General features: G+C 47.0%; 1 protein-coding gene across 2 annotated transcripts in view; it reads left to right on the top strand.

The window, feature by feature from the left end:
* Window positions 1-263: 263 nt before the first annotated feature.
* Blk (BLK proto-oncogene, Src family tyrosine kinase) overlaps window positions 264-21,343 on the top strand; it is a 55,288-nt gene continuing 34,208 nt past the window's right edge. The window contains exon 1 of one of the 2 annotated variants that reach the window (XM_048421938.3): window positions 264-794. The gene's annotated coding sequence lies outside the window, so the exon portion shown is untranslated. The remainder of the gene's footprint in view (window positions 795-21,343) is intronic. The other variant, XM_048421937.3, reaches the window with a different exon arrangement.

Here is a 21,343-nt window from a genome sequence, read left to right as displayed (position 1 = left end):
CCATTGACTGATGTGGGAAAGGACATGCCCAACCCCTGTCACCTTACTCTTTCTTCTCTGAGTTTCATTGCCAAGTAGAGTGGTTAGTTGAAGAATCTCTGGGGTCACCATGCACTGGCTGCTGCACTATCCACCGTGGGGGATTTGTACTTAACAAGCATCTATTCCACACACTCTAGTCACACCCATTCTGCCACTGAACGGTCACAGCATCCTGTGACCTCACTAATATTAGCATCGTTTAAAAGCACAGTCAAACCAACGGACTGGAGAGGACAACCGCCCTAGTTCCCACAGGTGGCCCAGGCAGAGCCCACTGAAAAACACTCCCTAGAGTTAGCTGGAGGTGTGTCGGCCCTGCTGAACCAGCTGAGGGAAAACACCAGCTACACGGTGAAACCAAAACCCATGAGACAACTTTGGGGTGGCAGAGGGACATCGTGACCAGCATGGCTGAAGGCTAGGTGCCCATGGAACTTCCCAGGGGCACCTCTGGGGCTGAGGAGTCAGTAGTCCCCAGAAGACTTGGCTGGGGGGTGGAGCTCACATTGAGCAGCTCCTTGGGGCAGCCATAGAAGTCTGATCACAACAGGGGGCACACAGGTACCTCTGTGTGCTGCTGGCAGGAAGCCACGAGCAACCAACGCTGACTGAGATGAAAAGAATCCCTCTGGGGATGGGATTGAATTTTCTTAACTGGGACCAGCGCTTCTGGTTACCACTAGAGGTTTCCTCAATCACCTGTACCCTGGGATCTGAAGAGCCATGGTGAGAAGCTACTGAAGTCCTACAAGGTTGGTCTCTCAGCTGGGTTCTGGGTAGTTCATTTCTCTACACGATACCAACGGCACTCTGAGGCCTCTGGGATGCGTGAGTGGGCAGGGACTTTGCTGTAGGTGTTACAGATGGAATTCATGCGCTCTGTGCTGTGCCTATGGATAAGGCACCCCACTGTTTGTTCCCTGAGAAGTCTTTGGATTTATAAAAGTGCATCCATTCAGAGGAGACTCTGTGTCTGACACTCTAAGATTGGAAGGGTGGCGAAGGTTCAGGCCTGGGCTGTGAGAGAAGACGGATGGGAACATGCAGAACAGCTGTGGGGCTAGAGGCCAGCTCCCCAATCTCCTAGGAAGGAAGGCAGCTGGAGCTGCCATGCAGAGTCCAGTGAGGTTGGCGGCAACGTGTGTGTGCTCCGTCCGACTCAAGGTCAATGCCTGGCCGTTGCTTTCTCTTATTTTGTTTTTGAATGAAATTGTCTGGTTTTTCAGGTATCCCAGGGGTGATATGGCAGGACTGATTCTGGAATGATCTTTTTGGCCAAGATATGCTTTGTTAGGAAAGGCAAACCAATGAAAGAATAAATAGTTGATAACATATTTTGAAAGGATTTGTTGTTGTTGTTGTTGTTTTGGTTTGGTTTGGTTTTTGGTTTTTCAAGCAGGGTTTCTCTGTGTAGCCCTGGTTGTCCTAGAACTCACTTTGTAGACCATTCTGTCTTTGAACACAGAGCTCTTCCTACCTATATCTCCAGAGTGCTGAAGTTAAAGGTCCATGCCACTACGTCAGGCTTTCTTGAAATGATTTTTTTTAAGTATCTTGCACCTGGCCTAGGGAGATAGCTTAAACAGTAAAGTATTTGCTTTAGAAGTGTAAAGACAGCTTGATCCAGAAGCATATGTGTTTAAAAACCTGGGCCTAGTGGCACACACTTGCAATCTCAGTCCTGGGAAGGTAGAGAAAGAAGGATCCCTGAGGCTCACTGGTCAGCTAGACTCTCCTACTCCATGGTCTTTGCTACAGTGAGAGATCATGTCTAAACAAAATGAACAAAAAATACAAAACAGCTCCCGAGAAACAACACCCATACATGTGCACATACACATACCATTTTTTTTTATTTTTTTATTTTTTTGGCTTTTAAAGACAGGGTTTCTCTGTAGCTTTGGAGCCTGTCTTGGAACCAGGTTGGCCTTGAACTCACAGAGATCCGCCTACCTCAGCCTCCTGAGTACTGGGATTAAAGGCCTACGCCACCACCATCCAACCCATACACACAATTTCAAAGACTTTCAAAGCTTCTCATTTACTTTGTACTTGGCCACTGATTCCATCCTCACCGGCCCACTCCAACAAAGAACCAATGTTACCATGAGTTGGAACTGTGAGGGAATTCTCTTGACTTGTCTGTAGATGGGAGGGCTAGTTACCTTGAACTTGAGGGGGACTAGGCCTACAGTATGAGAGGCAGACACAGTAGCAGTATAGGATAACTTTACAGGTTGCCGCTTAGCCAGCTCACCAAGACCAGCCGCACCAGGGATAGGACATGTGCTTCTGTGAACTTCTGCCACCAGGCACTTCCCCGCCAAACCCGCAACACAGCCCGATTAAACAAACGAGACCGTAGGGGTCCAAACCGAGGGTCATTAACCAGTGTTTTCATCCTCAAGACTGGCAGGGTCACAAAAGAACAGACATAGGTGGTAAAGCCCCAGATCAGTGTCCCTGGTGCCACTGTACCAGTGGGAGTCTCTTAGTTCTGGTGACTGCCATTTTCCCATAATTTTTTTTTCAAAATAAAAAGTTCAAAAAAAAAATTGTGCTCGTCTCGCCTCAGGGCAGAAGTGGTCACATGATGAGCCCTCCCAGGGAAACTTGTCTTTGAACCTTCTGGAACAAGGAGGCCTTTGCCACTAACCCCACTGGTTCCAATCCTCCATCTGTTTCAGGGCCACATTGTGATCCCTGCCCCTCGCTGTATTTTTCTTTTTTTTTATTTTTTGTTGGATTTACATTTTCGAGCTCTCCCTCATGTCAGGGGCTATGGAGCTGAGCACGGCCTACCCTGCTGGGCGGTGCTCACTGTCTAGTGTGGACTCAGCCTCCCAAGCCCGACTGTGCTTCAAGGAGGCAAGGGGGTGCCCAAACCTCCAGAGAGCCTCTCAACCAGACGGAGACAGTCATCCTTTAGGCGATACCGCACAGGAGTCCACGGCTCACCCAGCAGCTCTGGTCTGTGTTTGAAAACGCTTCCCTCTGCGTGAACTCTAGTCTGTGGGATGGAGCTCAGGGACCGGAGGCTGACGCTGGCCATCAGGGACCTGCTGCGAAGGTTCAGGGGTGAGGAGAGGAGCTGTAGGGCAGGGCAGCCCAGCTCTTCCCCAGCAGGCCCAACAGAGCAGGTGTGCTTTCCTCAAAAGCGATGCCTCTGCCAGATTAGTGGCGCCTTAGAAGCTGAAGAAGAAGGAAAGAGACGGATGAAGTTGCAGAAAGTTGCCTAGATGTGAATCACAGCGCGGAGATGAGAATCAAAACAGAGCCCAGTGGTTAGGACCTAATCACAGGGGGCTTTCCCGCCAACATGGCTTCTGCTAGGCTATGCTTTGTTGCGCTATGTTGTCCTGGAGTCCTCTTCTACCTACTCATGGAGTACCCCTTCCTTTCCCTTCCCTTCCCTTACTCCTCTTCCCCCTCCCTTCCCTTCCCATCCCATTCCCTCTGCTCCCCTCCCCTCCCTTCCCTTCCCTTCTTCCCCCCTTTCCCCTTTCTTTCCTCTCCCTGACTTGAGACTGAACTTAAGGTCTCAAGCTTGCTAGAAAAGTATGTGCTACCGACCTAACCCAGCCCCTTGTTTTCCTTTCGTTCTTTTATTCTGAGACAGTCTCACTGGGTGTCCAGGCTATCCTTTACCTTGCTCTGTGGCCCGGACAGACATGAAACTTTCAGTCCTCCACCCTCAGCCTCCTGAGAGGCTGGGATTGCAGACCTGAGCCACCAGGCTGGGAAACCATTTTTGAGTGACTGAAAGAGTGAGGTGCTGAGTGCAGGGCAAGGTTAGACTAAGAGGAAGAGAGCCGGAGGAGGAAGGGCCGAGCTCCAACAGTCCTCGTTAACCGTGGTGGACTCCACGGTGGTCTCCATGGCCTGTGCTGTGGGCTGAAGCAGCACATTCAGGAGAAGGGGCAGCCCTGCATCCTGGCACATTTTTCTTCCCTTGAGGTGGTGTGGTACAGAGGTCTGAACAGGGACGAGGCTGTGGAACCTGCTAGGTGAGGGAAAGTGAGACTGCGGCCTGACTGTTCCATATTCTGCTCCCTTGCCATGTCAAGGCTCAGGTCTAACAGTGCAGTCTCAGAGACAAAGAGACCAGCAGGACACCATCCACCTCCAACACTCTGCTTCTGGCTTTTCTTCCAGTCTTAATCCCAGCTCACCATCTTGTCCTGTCCACATTATCAGCATCCTATGTTTGGCTAATTCTAGGTTGTAGTTTTACTATTCATCAACATGGACTTTGAAGCCCCCCCCCGACTCTCCGCCTCCACCTCAGGTCAGCATCTAGAAAGTGCCTAACTTGCAAGTGCTCAGAAGCCTCTCCTCTGAGCCTTGTATTCTAGTGGGATCAATGGGCCTCTCACTTTCAGAGTACCCTTACCCTAAACCTTTGTCTGGCTCCTGACATTGAAACATGACTTTGTCATCTACAAAATTCATGCTCCAGAACTGTTCAACGAAGTTACAAAAACACTAAATCAATCAATCAATCAATCAATTGCGAACCCCACTTCATAATGCTTTAATTACATTGATGACTTTGTGTTGAGGCTGTACTCACAGCTGCTAAACAGGGTGAACACACCTGCTTTAGAACATGGACGTCTGCTACCAACTGTGCTTTTTGCAGTGGGGTGGGGGGAATAAGCTACCTCTCAGATCCCACATCAGATCTTGATGGCTCTGTGGGTATGGCATTCACTCAGGTCAAATAGTGAAGAGTGGTTGGGACTCAGGCACCTAGAAATCTCGTTTGGTCCCCAAAGGGTTCTGTGTTAGCTGCAGGAATCTGCCCCAGGGCCCAGAGCTGGGAAGGAATAAGGCTGGGATGCACACTGAGGCTAATGTCCTTGGGATTGTCCGAACCTTAGCACCGAAGCAAGGCTAGGAAGTGGGAGTGGGGGAACGGGAGTTGGAGTTGGAGGAGTGAGGTAGACAGTTACGGAGGTGAAGACTGCGAACAGGCTGCGCCATGACCTGTGCACAGCGACTGAGAGATCAGGGGCCGGGCTGTGATGAGCTCTGAGCTACGCTGAGGGAAGACCACAAGCTTTGACCTACAACCTCTAGCCGAGAGAGTTTCTACCCCCAGGAGACTCTGGCGCCTGTTTGCCTAGGAACAACCTTGCTAAGCCTGCTTCTCTGACCTCTGGGCTGTTTGTGTGGTAACCTTCCCTTGTTCCTCTAGGCCACTGGCTAGATCTTTCCCTCATCGATCCCTCCTCCTACCATCCCACCGCTTTTGGGGGTCAAGTTCTCCTCACCTTCCTCTGCCTCTTTGGCCCTCAGCTCGGCAGCTCTCCGTCACCCCTCAGTCAGTCAGAGACCAGGACACTGTCAAGCCTGAGGAGAACAGAAGTGAAAGTGATGATGAAAGTCGGTCTGTCACGTCAGCCTTTCATTCCAACAGGAGTCGAAATGATGGGACTGTGGAGCTGTCCCCACGGTCCTGCAGACTGCTTTGATCCGGCAGAAAAGGAAGCCAGGTCCTTTGCGTGTCCAGACTCAAAAGAGCACTGGGGTCAGAGAACAGGAGGGACCCCTTAGGCCCTTGCTCACTTCTGCTAGAAGGACTGGCTGTGAAAGAGAATCCCCTGGGAGCCCTGCTTGAGGAGTTCAGCAGGGCTCTGAGGGCAGGCCTGGAGGCAGTTCACTCGGCACTGACTTTGACCTCGAATTAGCCTTTGGAGCCTCTCTCTGTCGGAGCTGTCTCTTTCCCTCAGATTCTGCGGTAGGAACCTATCCACAGTTTTCTCGGTAGCTGTGTGGGAGTAGCTGACTTCATGCTCTCATGGGGACCCCATGAGGACCGCAGATGCCAGGCGGAAGCCGGGCCAGGCCAGGGTCTTGGCAGCTGAGGGACTGTAATGTTTCTCACCACTAATTGGTCACCACAGACAAGGCATTTACATCTGACTCCAAACGTCAGTCTGCCTGTGGGTGATGTGAATGTGACCATCAGTCTCTGACGACTTGAAGAAAGCAAGACAACATGTCTATTCCACAAACCCCATGAATTTAAACACGGAGCCCCCCCCCTCACACCCCTGCTCACAGAAGCCAGTCTCTTCTGAGGACAGAAGCTAGAAGGGGTCTGAAAGGAAACAGAATGAATGCTGGAAATGTTGATGGGGTCTTCCCTGCTCTTTCTCATGCCAGGCTTGGGGTTTGTGGTCATCCGAGTCTGGGGGTTCTGCTAGCTCTGCCCTGGCCCTACACCCCCAAAGCCAGTCACAAGGGAAGCCACAGGAGGAGTGGACTGCTGGGATCAGGGAGAGAGAGCCACTGGGAGCTAATCTAACACAGATGTATTGTCTCCTGACTTCAAATCTGTAAAAATTATGTAACCCCCAAAGGTAATACTGAAAACAGACAGAAACCATATTTTGCCTGACTTTGCTGACGTTGGTCCTAAGGCCTGCTGCTCACTTTGGCTTATCCTGGGCGTAGTTTATCACGGATGCGTGTGAGACCTTACTTTGGTTCTGCTTTTCCCTTCTCTTGCATCATAAGCTAAGCATCTTCCCGTGACTCTATGGCACAATGGTCACCCTCAAGACTGCATAAATATTGGACTTCTAAGTTGCTTTTATTTTTTTTTAATGACTACACAGCAAGATGTGATTCAAAAACGAAACAGCACACAGGCAAAGCTATTCTGAGCCGCATCGTGTAACCAAAGGCTGTCTTTTTCTAATCCCTCCAAGGAATGGCAATTAATTGGGAACACAAGATGCTTATTTGGGGGGCAGCATAGGGTTGGCATCAAGCCGCAGCATAAGTGGTGACGATGGTGGCTGAGAGTTTTATCCTCTGTGATCTGGCTCCCTGACAACCGTATTTGCTGGCCAGTGCTGTGATGTGGTCTTTGGCCAGAGAACAGACTTTCCTGCCTGGGAAACGAGGTGACTCATAAGGAAACAATCCCCAGAGCTTTGGGCTAGTTTGTTCTTAATCAGAAGTCTGTGAATCTGCTGTAGGCCTTGCCAGGAAAAGGGATCCTGAAAGTGGGTGCCAAATTTAACATATAAAAACTCTCTCTCTCTCTCTCTCTCTCTCTCTCTCTCTCTCTCTCTCTCTCTCTCTCCCTCTCTCTTTCTCTCTTGGGCATGGGGTGGGGGCATATGCCGTGGGTGTGCCCCCAGAGGCCTGAAGAGGGCATCAGACCAGAGCTGGACTTACAGAAATTTGTCAGCTGCCATGGGGATGCTGGGATCTAAACTCTAGCTCTCTGGGAGAGCAGCAAGTACTCTTAACCGCTAAGCCATCTTTCCAGTCCCTACATTTCTAATTTATTGTTTTGTTTTGGCTTTTTGAGACAGGGTTTCTGTGTACCCCTAGCTGTCCTGAAACTCACTCTGTAGATCAGGCTGGCCTCAAACTTATTTAGAGATTGGTCTGCCTCTGCCTTCCGAGTGCTGGGACTGAAGGCGTGCACCACTACGCCCAGCTCTAAATTTCTGTTTTAAAAGAATGTTTGAATACTCTAATTTTAATAGTAATAAAAGTAAGCTCTCTTACTATATTTCTTTTTTTTTAATTTTTAAAAAAGAAAACAAATTATCCTATTTCATTTTACATACCAATCCCAGTTTCCACTCCCTCCCTTCCTCCCATTCCCTCCACAGTCCCCCCCACCAATCCACTCCTCAGAGAGGCTAAGACACATTGCTCTAAGAAAGGATCAAGGCCCTACCTACTACATCTAGGCTGAGCTAGGTATCCATCCAAAGAGACTGGGTTCCAATTCTTACTATATTTCAAAAATAAAAAGCAGTTACTTTTTAGAGCCGGCCTGTTTATGGTAAGCATATTTTCATTTTCGATATTTTCAATTTCGTCACAGTCACTAAGGAGACTCTGAACTCTGAAATATTTTTTAGAGAAAGAGTGTCAAGCAACTCGGGCTGGCCTAAAACTTGCTAGGAGGCTAAGGGTGACCTTGAACTCCTGATCCTTCAGCTCCTGAGTGCTAGGGCTGCAGGTGTATGCCTCCAAACCCAGTCTGAGATGCTAAGGGTCTCATAACCCAGAGCTTTGTGTACGCAATGCAAACTTTCTACCAACCGAATCATATTCACAGCTCCATATGCGCAGTTCTTACGTAAGGGAAACACTCAGTTGTTTCTAGACTACCCTATTTCACCAGTTTCATTCCGACTTCCCTCCTGAGAGTCAGAACAATTTGCCAATTGTGGAAGATGGCTCCTCCCACTGTGAGTGAGCTGTAGGTATCCACCTTAAATGTTTTTAGCTAAGGCTGAAGGGGCCTTTTGAAATGCAAGAGATGTCAGCCTGCTAGTCTGTTGGCTTCTTGATGCAGCAATAAGCTCCTTCCTTTTAAAATAGTTTTTTATGTATATATTAAAAATTTATTTTTCATTTTACAAACCAACCCCAGTTCTCCCTTCCTTCCCTTTTCTTGTCAGCCCCTCCATCCACTCCTCAGGGGCGGGTAAGGCCTTCCTTGGGGAGTCAGCAAAGTCTGGCATACCAAGTTGAGGCAGGACCAAGCCCTTCCCCCCTGCATCAAAGTTGAGCAAGGAAATGGGCTCCAAAAAGCCAGTTCATGCACCTGGGATAGGTCCTAGTGCCACTGCCCCCCAACAGATCAAATCACATAACTGTCACCCACATTCAGAGGGTCTAGTTCGGTCCCATGCAGGTTCCCCAGCTGCCAGCCTGTAGTCCGTGAGCTCTCACTAGCTCGGATCAGCTGACTCTGTTTTTCTCATCATGCTCTTGACCCCCCCCCCCCCTTGTTCATACGAGCCCTCCTCCCTCTCTTCAACTGAACTTCAGGAGCTCAGTCCAGTGCTGGGCTATGGGTCACTGCATTTGCTTCCTCCAGTTACTGGATGTAGGGTCTACGATGAGAATTGGGAGAGTCACTTATGTGATTAAGGGGGAAGGCCCCTTCAGACACCCCCCCCCCGCTAGGAGTCTTAGCTGGGCTCATCCTTGTGCATTCCTAAGAATTTCTCTAGCACCAGGTTTCTCTTTTACCCCATAGTGGCTCCCTCTATCAAGAAATGTCTTTCATCCTTCTCCCAACTGGGTCTTCCTGACCCCTTTTGTTCCCATCCCCCATCCCCTCCTTCTAAGCCCCCTCCCAGTTTACCTAGGAGATCTTAACTATTTTTCATTCCTAGGGCTCTCCATGTGTGTCTCTCTTAGGGTTCTCATTTTTACCTAGCTTCTCTGGAGTTGTGAATTGTAGCCTGGTTATCCATTGCTTCAGATCTAATATCTACTTATGAGTGAATACATACCATATTTGTCTTTCTGGGTTTGGATTACCTCAGTCAGTTTGGTTTTCTTCCTAGTTCTATTCATTTGCCTGTAAATTTCAGGATGTCATTGTTTTTACCGCTGAGTAATACTCCATTGTGTAAATGTTTTGCATTTTCTTTATCCATTCTTTGGTTGATGGGCATCTAGGTTGTTTCCAGGTTCTAGCTATTGCAATACCACTCTTAGGCATATACCCAAAGGGCGCACAATCATACCACAAGAACACTTGCTCACCTATATTCATAGCAGCATTATTTGCAATAGCCAGAACCTGGAAACAACCTAGATGCTCATCAACCAAAGAATGGATAAAGAAAATGTGATACATTTGCACAATAGAGTATTACTCAGCAGTAAAAAGAAATGACATCTCAAATAATTGTTTTTTATTAATAACAAACTCTCCTGCCCCACTCTACGGCTGAGAGACTTTTTTTTTTTTTTTTTTTTTTTTTTTTTTACAACCAAGGGGATGCGAGTTCTTAAGCCCAGTGACTTAAATATGTCTGACCTCCTTTCCCGATAATCTTGTCCTGGATCTCCTTAAGTTTGTGTGAATGGGGCACCAAGCACAGGCACACTCAGCTTCCATTCTTACCGCTTCAGAAGTCGGTGCTAAATTCCCTAGGTGCTACTACTGAAAACGGGAAGTCTTGAGGGAAGTACTCAAGAAAGGGAAAAGATTTCTTGACATACGGCAAGCAGTCCTGTTGTCAAAGCCAGCAGATTGTGTTTGCACGTGGCGTTCTGTGATGTAGTGATGTAGAGCAACGCTGAGTAGTGAGTCCCTCCCAGTCAGTGTGCAGACAGGCACTGGCTAGAGATGAACGTCTTTGTACCTTTGTAAGTTAAAGCGCACATTCTGTGTGGCAGTAGGGTATTTGGGAGGTGAAGAAGTGTCCGTTTTTGATGCTTGGGTTTTCCTGGATTGACTGACTGATTGATTCCCTCATGCATTCAAAAAAGAGAAATACGTGCTGTGTGTGCTGTGTGTGCTGTGTGTGCTGTGCTCCCAGCACTAAGGGGTCTGCGAGGCAAAGGTGAAAACAGAAGCTAGCTCTTCTCCTGGGCTCAAGGGAGGCTGGTTCCTTGCCTTATCTTAGGATGCATGAGTCCAAATCTACCTTTAAGGTGTTTGGGGCAACGTAATATGGTTGTCTTTAAGAAAAAAAATCATTTAAGTGGCAAAGGCTAGACCAAGAGTCTCTTGAATTCTGCATGCTTAATAAAATATACTCTCTTACCATTTTGTCCTCATGCCCCATCCTTCTCTTCCACACTGGGTACCTGTATGCTCTCTGGCATTGAGTCTTGGTAGGGCTTGCCCAGGTTCCAGGCTCATCTTCATGTGCCCCTCACTGTTCCAGGAGGAGGCTGGTGATCACACTGGAAAGGGACCCTGAAACTTTGGCGGTACAGGGTTGTTTTACCCCATATCTCGGCAGGTCTGAGCATAGGTCTCGGTCCCCCTTTCACCCTACTGTACCTCCATAAACCTGCCGTAGACTCGTGGGACTGCTAACTGTGGGGTTGGGACTACTTGGGGATCACTTGTCAAGGCCCTCGTTATGCTGATGAGGAGATAAAGCCCCAAGGGGAGGTGGTTCATACCAGGTGAGTCGGGGAGGTCTCACCACCCCCACTGAGCCTTCGGAATGGTCAGAATGAGCAGTTTAGCGCATTTTGGGCAGCTACAGGAGAGAACTGATCAATCCCAGGCCATTTAAGTGTAGTCTATCAGCAAACCTCAATTCCTGGACTCTGTGTGGGCACTGTGTGGAGGAGAATGTGACCAGCAAAGAAGCCCACTGCCTGGCCTCCACAGTGCTTGGGGCCTGCTGTGACAAGAGAAGTCCGGCTTGGAGAGGCTCCAGCTCACTGCCCTGCCTTTAGTGAGATAAACATTGAGGATTTTTCTGAATCACAGCAAGCTTAGCATTGTGTTATGATGAATAAAGAGGAAGGCTCTACTGAGAACCACACTTTGTCTTTCTGCCACAAGGACCATTTTATTTCAGCATCATGGGAAACAACTCAAGGGGCACCTCTGCTTATTAGTGGATGGGGTCTGTGCAAGCTCTCAGACTCTCTGTCCCTCATCACCTTGACCATACGCCATCTGTGTCTGAGTCAGGGGATCATCCCCACTCACTGAAACATACAACCCAAACCAGAGCCACAATTTGTCCTTGAGGGAAACACCAGAAGCCCAGGCGTCTGCTCATAAGAGGTGCTCGTGTCCCTTTGTAACAGTATAGTCACAACCGAAGAACACTAAACAGACAATATGGAGGTCTGTCACCCCGGAAAGATGATAGGCTATGTTTGTCCCCTCCCACCTTTCATCCAGGCAAAGGACCTCTGGCATACCTGGCCAATCTGTCTAGTCTGTTTTCTTGCTTGTAAAATAGGGCAGTGGGGCTGCCTTGGGAACAGTGTGAAGTCTGTGCACAGTGGAGACTCAGGGTATCAGGTGGGTAATTTGATCCACCTATGGATCAAAGGCCTGATTGGAGGACATGAAAAGAAGCAGAGAGACCAGAAGAGACCTTGCAGGTATCTCAGTGAGGGAGACGACAGTTCAGCTCAAGTAAAATATCATGGATGGAGGCCACAGGACATGTCCAATTATGCCACCATGTTGATGATGGCACCAACAGAAATTAGCTGTGCATGGTTATGAGGAGGAGAAGGGAATGTCTCCTCCTCTGTCTAAAATGGGATAGCATTGGGAAAGGTCTGGGCCTAGCAGGATGGTGAATAGGTTAAAAGCTTAGTTCTCACCATTTTCAGTCTGAGTCATCAGATGTCTCTGAGGTGGGCTGAGGAGATATCTCGGCTCGTGGTGTACTTGAACAAGCACAGTGGCCTGAGTTTAATCCCCAGGACCCATGTTGTAAAAGCCAAGCATTATGCTACATTCTTGTCATGCCAGCACCAGGAAGGCAGAGACAGGCAAACTGCTATAGCCTGCCAGGCAGCCAGATTGAATCAGTGAGCCTCAGACCAGGGTAAATCCTGTCTCACAAAAGCAAAGTGGACAGTTCCTGAGGAATGACACTCCATGGACCTCTGACTTCCACAGACATGCACACATGTGCACCCACACACACACATGAATACACACAAAAGAAGTTCCAGAACCAATAGTCTGGTTGACGGTCTCTGAGTTCTATGGCCCTTTCTCTGGTTCTTTCTCCCTCACGAGTGTTGTGGCCTTCTAGCCTCTTTGCATACCCTGATTGTTCAGATCCCGTGCAATTATTCAAGAATGCTTTTCTATTCTCAGATACACAGTTGTGAGAAACCTCCAACATGTAAAGGATGACCACCTGGGCCATGGCAAACAGGGACCAGACTTCTAAAACCCACACAGCCTTCCTAGTCAAACTAGGGTCTTTAGGACATAGCCAAGTAGCTGTCTGGGGGGCCTTGCCAGCCTCAGTCCTGCAATGGGGACTTTTGACCCCATTGGATATGGATTGTCCTGTTACCATAATCCCCAATCAGTTGGACTTGAGTCAAGGGTCCCCTGTCAGAGAAGGGAGTGACCTTGGGAAGTCAAGAAGCACATTTCCCATGACATCAGGTCGATCGGGGCTTCAGGAGTTATCAGAGGATAATTTGGGCTAGGCTGGCCCTGTCACCTAGCCATTGCATGAAGGAATGAAGGCTAGGGTGCCCTCAGTAGATGTTGAAGCTGGGTGAAGAAAGTACTCGGGCCCAACCATCATTTCATGAATTAGGCAAAGCACTGGACCCCTGGGGTCCAGGTGAGCTCAGTGCCCAGCCGTCGGTCTCATATGGGCACTAGCCACCTTTATCCACAAGGTACAGATTCTTTATAAATATACATACATATATATGTATATAATTTTTAAAGATTTATTTATTTTATGTGCATTGGTGTTTGCCTGCAAGTGTGTTTGTGTGAGGGTGTCGGATTCCCTGGAACTGGAGTTATAGACAGTTGTGAGTGCTGGGAATCGAACCCAGGTCCTTTGGAAGAGCAGCCAGTGCTCTTAACCCCTGAGCCATCTCTCCAGCCCAAGGCACAGTTTCTTAGACTCAGGCTCCTGCAGGGACCAGATGTTGGCTCAGTTGCCCTTCAGACATGGCTTGCATATGAGCTCAAGCTGCCTAGATGAACATTTGCCTTCATGGCTTTATATCATGCGGTTGGAGTTCCGGATGCTTGCTAGAGACGGGACTCTGAGTCTGAACACAGATCCTAATCTTCTTCGGAAGGGTTGAGGTGACTCTTCCCGCTGCAGAGAGCCCGCCCTGCTGACATAGGTCATCACACATTGCGGATGTCAGTGGCATCTCACTGTTTCCATCCGTGCCCCCATATCTCCTGCTAACGCCCATGGCTTCTCCTTCTGCCTAGGGCCCCTGCCTTCAGCTCTCATTCCCAACCTCTTCTCCATACTGCAGCTGCAGTGATCTTTGTAAAAGGTATGTTGGCTCTTAAAAGCGTGCAGTGGGGCAGTTTGGTATTAGCAATGGAATCCCAGCTCCTCCTAGGCTTATGCCTATTTCTTCTGCTGTTCCTGCATCTATGCATTCCAGGGCCTTACTTTTTGCTCCCGGATGATGCTGAGCCCACATTTAGGCTCTGCCTCTTGTCCTCCCACTCCTGCCACCCAGCAATGCTTTCCTGCCATTCATACCCAAGTGTGATGACTTTCGCCCGACCCTGGAAGAGGTTTTGGTTTTATCTGAACAGTCCAGCCACTCCGATATGGTTGATAGACTTTCTTCATAATATTCTCCTCTGCTGGGAACTCCTGGTCAGTGATTTGTTTGTTTACCACTGTCTTCTCTTGACTCTCCTCCCATGTCATTCTGAACATGAACTCTCTGTGCCCGCCCCCACCTCGTACTTGTCCACATCCCGGCTCTGGAAAGCGTCTGTAGCCTGATGTTGGGATCCTCCTGGGGCATGCACACACATCTCTGAGATTGTCCTGGGAGGTAGAGATCATACTGTCATCACAGGAGGCAGCTAGTGCCGCCATAGCCTTTCTAGCAAGCAACTTGGTGGCTTGAGTCAGGGATCCTGAACCAGTTTCCAGAAATCGGTCCAAACAGGTTCTCGTTCTGAGAACCTAGCAACCCTAAAGTGCAGGGAGATCAGTAGTCAATCCCATGCATGTGTCAGATGAAGGTAAGCTCACTCATGCAAACACTCATACACATATACGCATGCACAGTAAGGAGAGTTGTAAAAGCATGTTCAAGTCTGCAGGATAAGAAGCGAATGACAAAATATTGAGTGATAAAAAAACAAAGGCGAAGTATCAGTCAGTGCTCCAGCTGAGGCTGTGCAGACTCAGCTCCACTAGGTGTCTTCTGGGAGTCGCTGGGAGCCGCTAGTCCTTGTCACCTCCACTTTACCAGGCGGTGAAGGAGATAAGGACACTGGCAAACAAGCCATAGTTTGCAAACATTGCAAACCGTCATGTCAGGACATGGGCTAGAACCACTCCTTCCACAGACCCCGTTTAATCCGTACTCCATTTAAAAACATGCTCATTTCCCCCATGAAGAGTAAGTGAAATTCAAATAATCAAGAGACTGCCTCTGGGTAGTAAAACCATGGGGATGCTTTTCTGCATAATTTCCTGGGTTAGCATTCTTCTTGGTAATAAGTGCATATTGTTTCATGTGAAATTTTGAGTTGCATATAAGAAATCAACTGTCAAGGCAGGCGTGCGGAGGTTGTGCCTGTGATTCCAGCACTTGAAAAGCTGAGGCAGAAGGATTGTGAGTTTGAAGGCAATGTGTTCTACGTAGTAAGGGCCTGTCTCAAAATGAGAGACTGGGAGAGGCTCTATACAAACGTACCCCATTGATTTAGAAGGGAATATTTCTTTTTATTTATTACTAGTGTCTATGTAAAGTGCACACATGTACATGCATGTGTGTGCATGAGCACACTTGAACACATGCACACACACCAGGATCCACCCCACAATGAAAAGAGAAACCCACTAATTTGTGTCCTGACTGTCCTGAGAGTCTGTGAACGACACAAGATGTGAATTGGAGACATCCTGCCCAGCGTTCTTGTGACCCAGAGAAAGTTTGGGCCAGGGAGACGGCCTGCTGCGTCAAGGGGCTTGTGGCCAAGCCTGACCACCAGAGCTCAATCCCTGGGCCCCACACGGTGGGAGGAGAGAATGGAAACCCACAGATCGTCCTTGATCTCCACACATGTGCTGTGGTATGTGTGTGCATGCCGTGTGTACAAACTTGGTATAAACGTGCAAACTTTGCCACTGCTTCAAAAATAATGCGTGATCATAAATGTAATGCGAATTTAATTGATATAAAAATTCTTCTCAATATTATACCTGAATCATTTTTGAAAAATAGGTAAGAAGGAATAAAGTCCTGGCAAGAAGGAGTTACGTGGATCCTGTACAGGGGTAGTTTCCATGTGGTTCTGTGCAGGGAGCGTGAGGACTCCAGGTACAGACTTGAGAATTTGTGATAGGATTTCGGCCATGAGAAAGATGAGGTATTTAAAACTTTTATTATATGTTACTTGGCTTTCCAATTCCGCAACCATCTTCATTTAGTTTCCTCTCCTCTCCTCTAACAGTTTTAAAGTCTGCCTTTGATTGCTCAATCTTTCGTCGACGCACAGTTGATATTAGGGCAGCACAGTTGTGAGGGGAGAAAACAGTTTCACATTTTGTTGGGAAAAAAAAATCAGACGTCATAGCATCCTGCACGGAGTGGCTTTCTTTCCAGTCATCCATGGTGTCTGTCTGGTGTCTAGTGTGCTTCCGTATGTGTGGTGCATGGTATGTGTGTGCGCGCGTGTGTGCGTATGTGTGTTCACATGCATGTACGTGTGAGAGTGTGTGTGTGTGCGTGTGCATGTGTGTGTGTGCGTGTGTGTGTGCACATGCATGTACATGTGAGTGTGTGTGTGCGTGTGTGTGCATGTGCATGCGTGTGTGTGCGTATGTGTGCACATGCATGTACGTGTGAGTTTGTGTGTGTGTGCGTGTGCATGCGTGTGTGTGCTTATGTGTGTGCACATGCATGTACGTGTGAGTGTGTGTGTGTGTGTACTCTTTTTTGCCATCTCACAGCCACTGCAGCTTTTACTGAGGCCTCTTTGCCGTTTCTAGTCTTTTCCTTTGTTGACATTTTTTCTCTTCTTGAACATATTCCTCATCCCACCGAGTTTTAGAAACATCTTGTAAAGTTTCTGCTGGAATACTGATAGAAAGACCACTTGGCTTCTGGAGGCTGTGGGGAGAAGGCTTGCCTCTGTGCCAGCGTCATCAGCCTGTGAGACGGTCCAGCAGACACAGTTGCTTACAGTGCACATCAGTTCAGGACCCACAAGGTAAAGGGAGAGAACCAGCTCCACCGAGCTGTCCTCAGATCTCTGAACACCTGCTTCTACAGACACAGCAAGAGCACACACAACAACAACAAGTGAAATGTAAATCTTTTAAATTTACTATAAATATCACTGGCCCCTCAGTCTGCCCCAACTGTCAACCCCCTTCAGAGTTGACTCCCAGTCCAGTTGGAGTTGGTGAACTCAAGCAAACTGTCTCAGTGGATGAACCCCTCATGGTCTTGGACTCCTTGCTCATACTCCCACTCCTTCCACTCTTCAGCTGGACCTTGGGAGCTCAGTCCAGTGCTCCGATGTGGGTCATTGCCTCTGTTCCCATCTGTTGTTGGACAAAGGTTCTATGGTGACATTTAAAATAATCATCAGTTTGACTACAGGCTAAGGCCAGTCAGACACACTCTCCTTTGTTGCTTAGGGTCTTAGCTGGGGTCATCCCTGTGGGTTCTTGGGCATTATTCTAGAGCCAGATAGTGACACTGGGATTTGTCTCTACGTCTTGTACTGGCTTCTTGCAATTCTGTTCTCTTCGGATGTAAGCCTTGCTCAACCTCAATGTAGTAGGGAGGGCCTTGGACTTTCCACAGGGCGGGGTGCATGGCCCTCTCTTAAGATTGGAGGGGGTGGGGTAGGAGAGTATGTGTAGGGAGTGGGAGGAGGAGAGGGAGTGGGAATTTGGATTGGTATTTTTTAAGTAATAAAACAATAATAATAACAAAAGAAAAAATAATAAATTTACTACAAATAGTAAGTTTCAACAGTTTCAACACATTTCTGTGTAAGACAGATGAATGAACTGAGCAGATACAACAATGACCCCTGTGTGTAGTGTCCCACACAGGAAAAATGCAAAAGCTAAACTGAGAAAGCCTCTACGGCATACAACACAATGACATGTGTATTAAACATATGTGCTTTATATAAAGTTCTCTGGCGTATTATGAGGAAACCAAACAGTAGCGTTAGAAGCTGTAGTTAATAAACATGATAGATTTTAATAGATGTAAGTTAAAATTGTCTGTGTATCACTTTTCATTTAGCAGGTGGGCAAGGTTGGCTTTCCCCACCCTTTTCTCTGTTGACAAGGAAGTAAAAAAAAAAAAAAAAACAAACAAACCTTTTCCTTCAACGCTGAAAGTGTTAATCAGTCTTGCAATCACAGATCCGCAGCCAAGTGTGCCTGATTTTGAAACTGAATCCCACTGTTAGAGTCACAGCTTTAAAAATTCCCAGGGGTAGACGAGAGGGCAAAGGGATAAAGGAGCTTGCTGCTAAACATGACCATCTGGCTTTGATCCCAGGGACCTGCATGGTGAAAGGAGAGAATCAACTCCTACAAACTGTCCTCTGACCTCTCCACACAGACCATAGTGTGTGTGACACATACGCGCGTGCATGCACACAAACCCACAGACACACACACAATCAATCAATGTAATTGCAATTCTTCTAAACGCACAAACAACTAAATATGTATTTTACAAGTTTGTTTGCAATAGATTTATTTATAAATAGTAAAAGTTGAAAATAACTCATTTGGTCAAGAGTGGTTATATAAATTAACGGTAAATATGCAGAATGGCAGTTAATAATCTGTCAAAACTATACTTACTTATAAATTAATATTTTATTTAATTACCAACTTTTAATTACTTAATAAATACAAATAAATTATATTTACTTATGAATATAATTCACAGAATAATATTCATGAAAATAATCAACTTATTAAACAGGATAAGCAGTCTGGCTATTTTAAGTATACATGTATATGTAACAGCCCTGGTAATGTTAATGGTAACTATTTATAATGGTTTTCCACTGTTGTATCCATTTTTATTTACTGTGATCTGTTTTAGGGTTTTTTAGTTTTGGTTTTGATTTTTGAGACTAGGTCTCATGTAGCTCTGGTTGGCCTTGAACTCTTAATGTAGCAGAGGAGGACTTTGGACTTCTGATTGTCCTGACTTCACCTCCTGACACAGCTAACGGTGTCATCGGACTGAGTCACTGGCTTTGTGTAGTGTGGGTGGTGGGACTCAAGGTATTACACATGCTCGGCGAAGCTACCAGCGGAACCACATTCATAGTCAGCTGCTGGGGTTTTTCTACGTATGTTGCGAACTTAACAAAAAAGTGAAATTAAAAGGCAAAGAATACTTTTTAATAAGCAAACTTGGGGAGCACACAGGGTGAGAAGCGTTCCTGCAGGGAGATACAAGCCCCTCCACTGCGGTTAGGGGCCAGCTGGTAACTCTCAGGAGGACACTCAATGCCTATGCCCCTGGAATTCCACCCACAGCCATTTAACCTTGACAAAGATTAGTGCAAGGGTTTAGTTAGATTCTGACCTTGATTCAGGATGTTTTCACACACACCTGGGGTGCAAAGGGCATTGGAAGTCAACTGGTGTGTAAGAGAAGGGACTGAAAGCCCGAAGCTCTACTGAGAGCCTTGATAGACAGTTGAGCAATGAGGGGAACGAAGCAGATGGCAGCAGGGAAAGACAACTGGGCTGAGCGCTTTCAAAAGCAGGTCGCAAAACAGGATGTAGATAATGATCCCATTTTTGCTTTTTAAAAATAAAATGGTCTTGGAAAATTGCATACCAGAGTGTTCACAGTGGCTGTCTCTGAGTGATGGTGTTGGGGGTAATTTTTATCTCTCCTATGTTATTTTCTGAATTCCCTGTGGTAAAAACAAATCACTGTGTAAAAGAGAAGGGACATTGATTTGATTCGTAATAGGTCTCATTCTGCACAAGTGGATGGAATTGGCCGGGGGCAGGGTGTCACCTCCCTCTTGTCCCTCTGCCTTTCTCAGATGGGGTCCAGGACACACACTCTGTTTTTAAAAATTGAGTGAGTGCCTGTTTTGCTTCTCTCTGCAAAAGGTGTTTAGGCAGCCTTTAACAGCCCCGGTAGAGGCCTGAAGCCTTCCAATGCTGGCAGTTTGATTTGACTCCATGGATTTCTATGTATTTCCTTTTATATCCTCAGATATGTACAGACTGCCCTATTCGTTCCTTTTACACACCTCGACTGTGTAATAAACACCACCTGGGAATTTCCTCTGCTTAACAGGAATATATTCTGGATGATTTACCTTTCTTGCTCCTGTCTCTTACTTGCTTGTTTTCACCCGTGCATTCACTACTTAGCTGTGTGTTGTGATTGCATACGCTACACATAGATACTTTTTCTTTCTTTTTTATTTTTTAAATTTCGGATAGCCCCAAAGATGTCAGCTGAAAACTAAAAATGTTCCTCCCAGCCACCCCTTAGGGCTCCCTCTCAGAAGCAAACCATGATAGATGTGTTTTTAAACCTGCTTTGGCTCCAATTAGTACCGCAGTGAGTCCCGAGGAGCTGGGGAGATTGCTTAGTCCATAAAGTGTTGTACAGGCGTGAGGTTTTAAGTTCAGTTCCCAGAACCATGTAAATCAGCTGGGTGCAGCGACAAATGCTTTTAATCTTCTGTGGGAAGACAGACAGGTGGGTCCCTGGGGCTTGCTGGCCCATCAGCCTCCCCTATTGGGTGACCCCAAGCCACCCAAAGTGGATAGCTCCTGAGGAATGGCAGTAGGGTGAACCCTCTGGCCTCTGTACTCACACACATGAGCACACACAGAATAAACAAATCGGTGTGAATTCCAGCACCTCAGTGCTAGCTATTCGGAAAGCCATGGAAGGCCTCTGCCCTGCTGCCTTTTTTCTTGTCTTAAATCACCCAAGCTGTCCCCTCCCCAGTTCCTCCATTTTCATCAGTTATCATCTATACTCGGGGGTCAGTTTTATGGTTTAAAATAGCACATTTAAATGCTGATGCCTTCATTCATCAGCTTCCAACTATATCTGTCTCCACAGTCTCTACTCTGAGCTGCACATCCTATTTTTAACTATGCTGTTATGTTTATTATATTTATATAATTTATTATATTAATACTTACAATATATGTAAACTATTAAATCTTCTAACACTCTTGTTCTGTGCTCATATTAGCTTTGCTGTGCTTTGTCAGTAAGATACTACCAAAATAGATTAACTGAAAAACAAGCATTACAATAACAAAACTAGACAACCCTTTTATACTTTTAAATAGAATAGTTAGACACACAGAAAGGCTTTATGATACAGTATCAGTAGGGATGATCTCCCAAGTGTTGGGCTCTAATGAAGCATCTTTTGTTTCCCTTTCTGCATCCAGAGATTCGTTCCACTGCCAGTATCTCTCCTATCTCGCACTGCCCTGGTCCTGACCACAGCACGGCCAGGCTTTCTTGCTACTTCCCTTTGCAGTTTTCTTTCTCGTGTGAATGCTTGAGTATAAGGAAAAGTTACCTGGCTTTTTGGTATGATTTGGGACGTCTCCATGGAGATAAATGAGCACACTTAGGAGTACAGTTATGACTTAGTGAAAGATAAACTGACTTGCTCAGGAAATGAGCACACACCTGTACCCCAGGATTTAGAAGGCTGAGGCAGGCCATGCTGGGATAATGAGTGAGACTCTACTGTTCAACCTTCCCCACATAAACACTTCCATCACCCCCAAAGTTCCCTTAGTTGTTTTTCATTTCGTTCCTCTCGCCATCCCCTATCCTAGGCAAT

The sequence above is a fragment of the Myodes glareolus genome, chromosome 12 (assembly GCF_982192425.1).
Source record: "Myodes glareolus chromosome 12, mMyoGla1.1, whole genome shotgun sequence".
Lineage (NCBI taxonomy): Eukaryota > Metazoa > Chordata > Mammalia > Rodentia > Cricetidae > Myodes > Myodes glareolus.
Note: the sequence above shows the minus strand (reverse complement) of the source record. Positions and strands in the feature narration are given on the sequence as shown.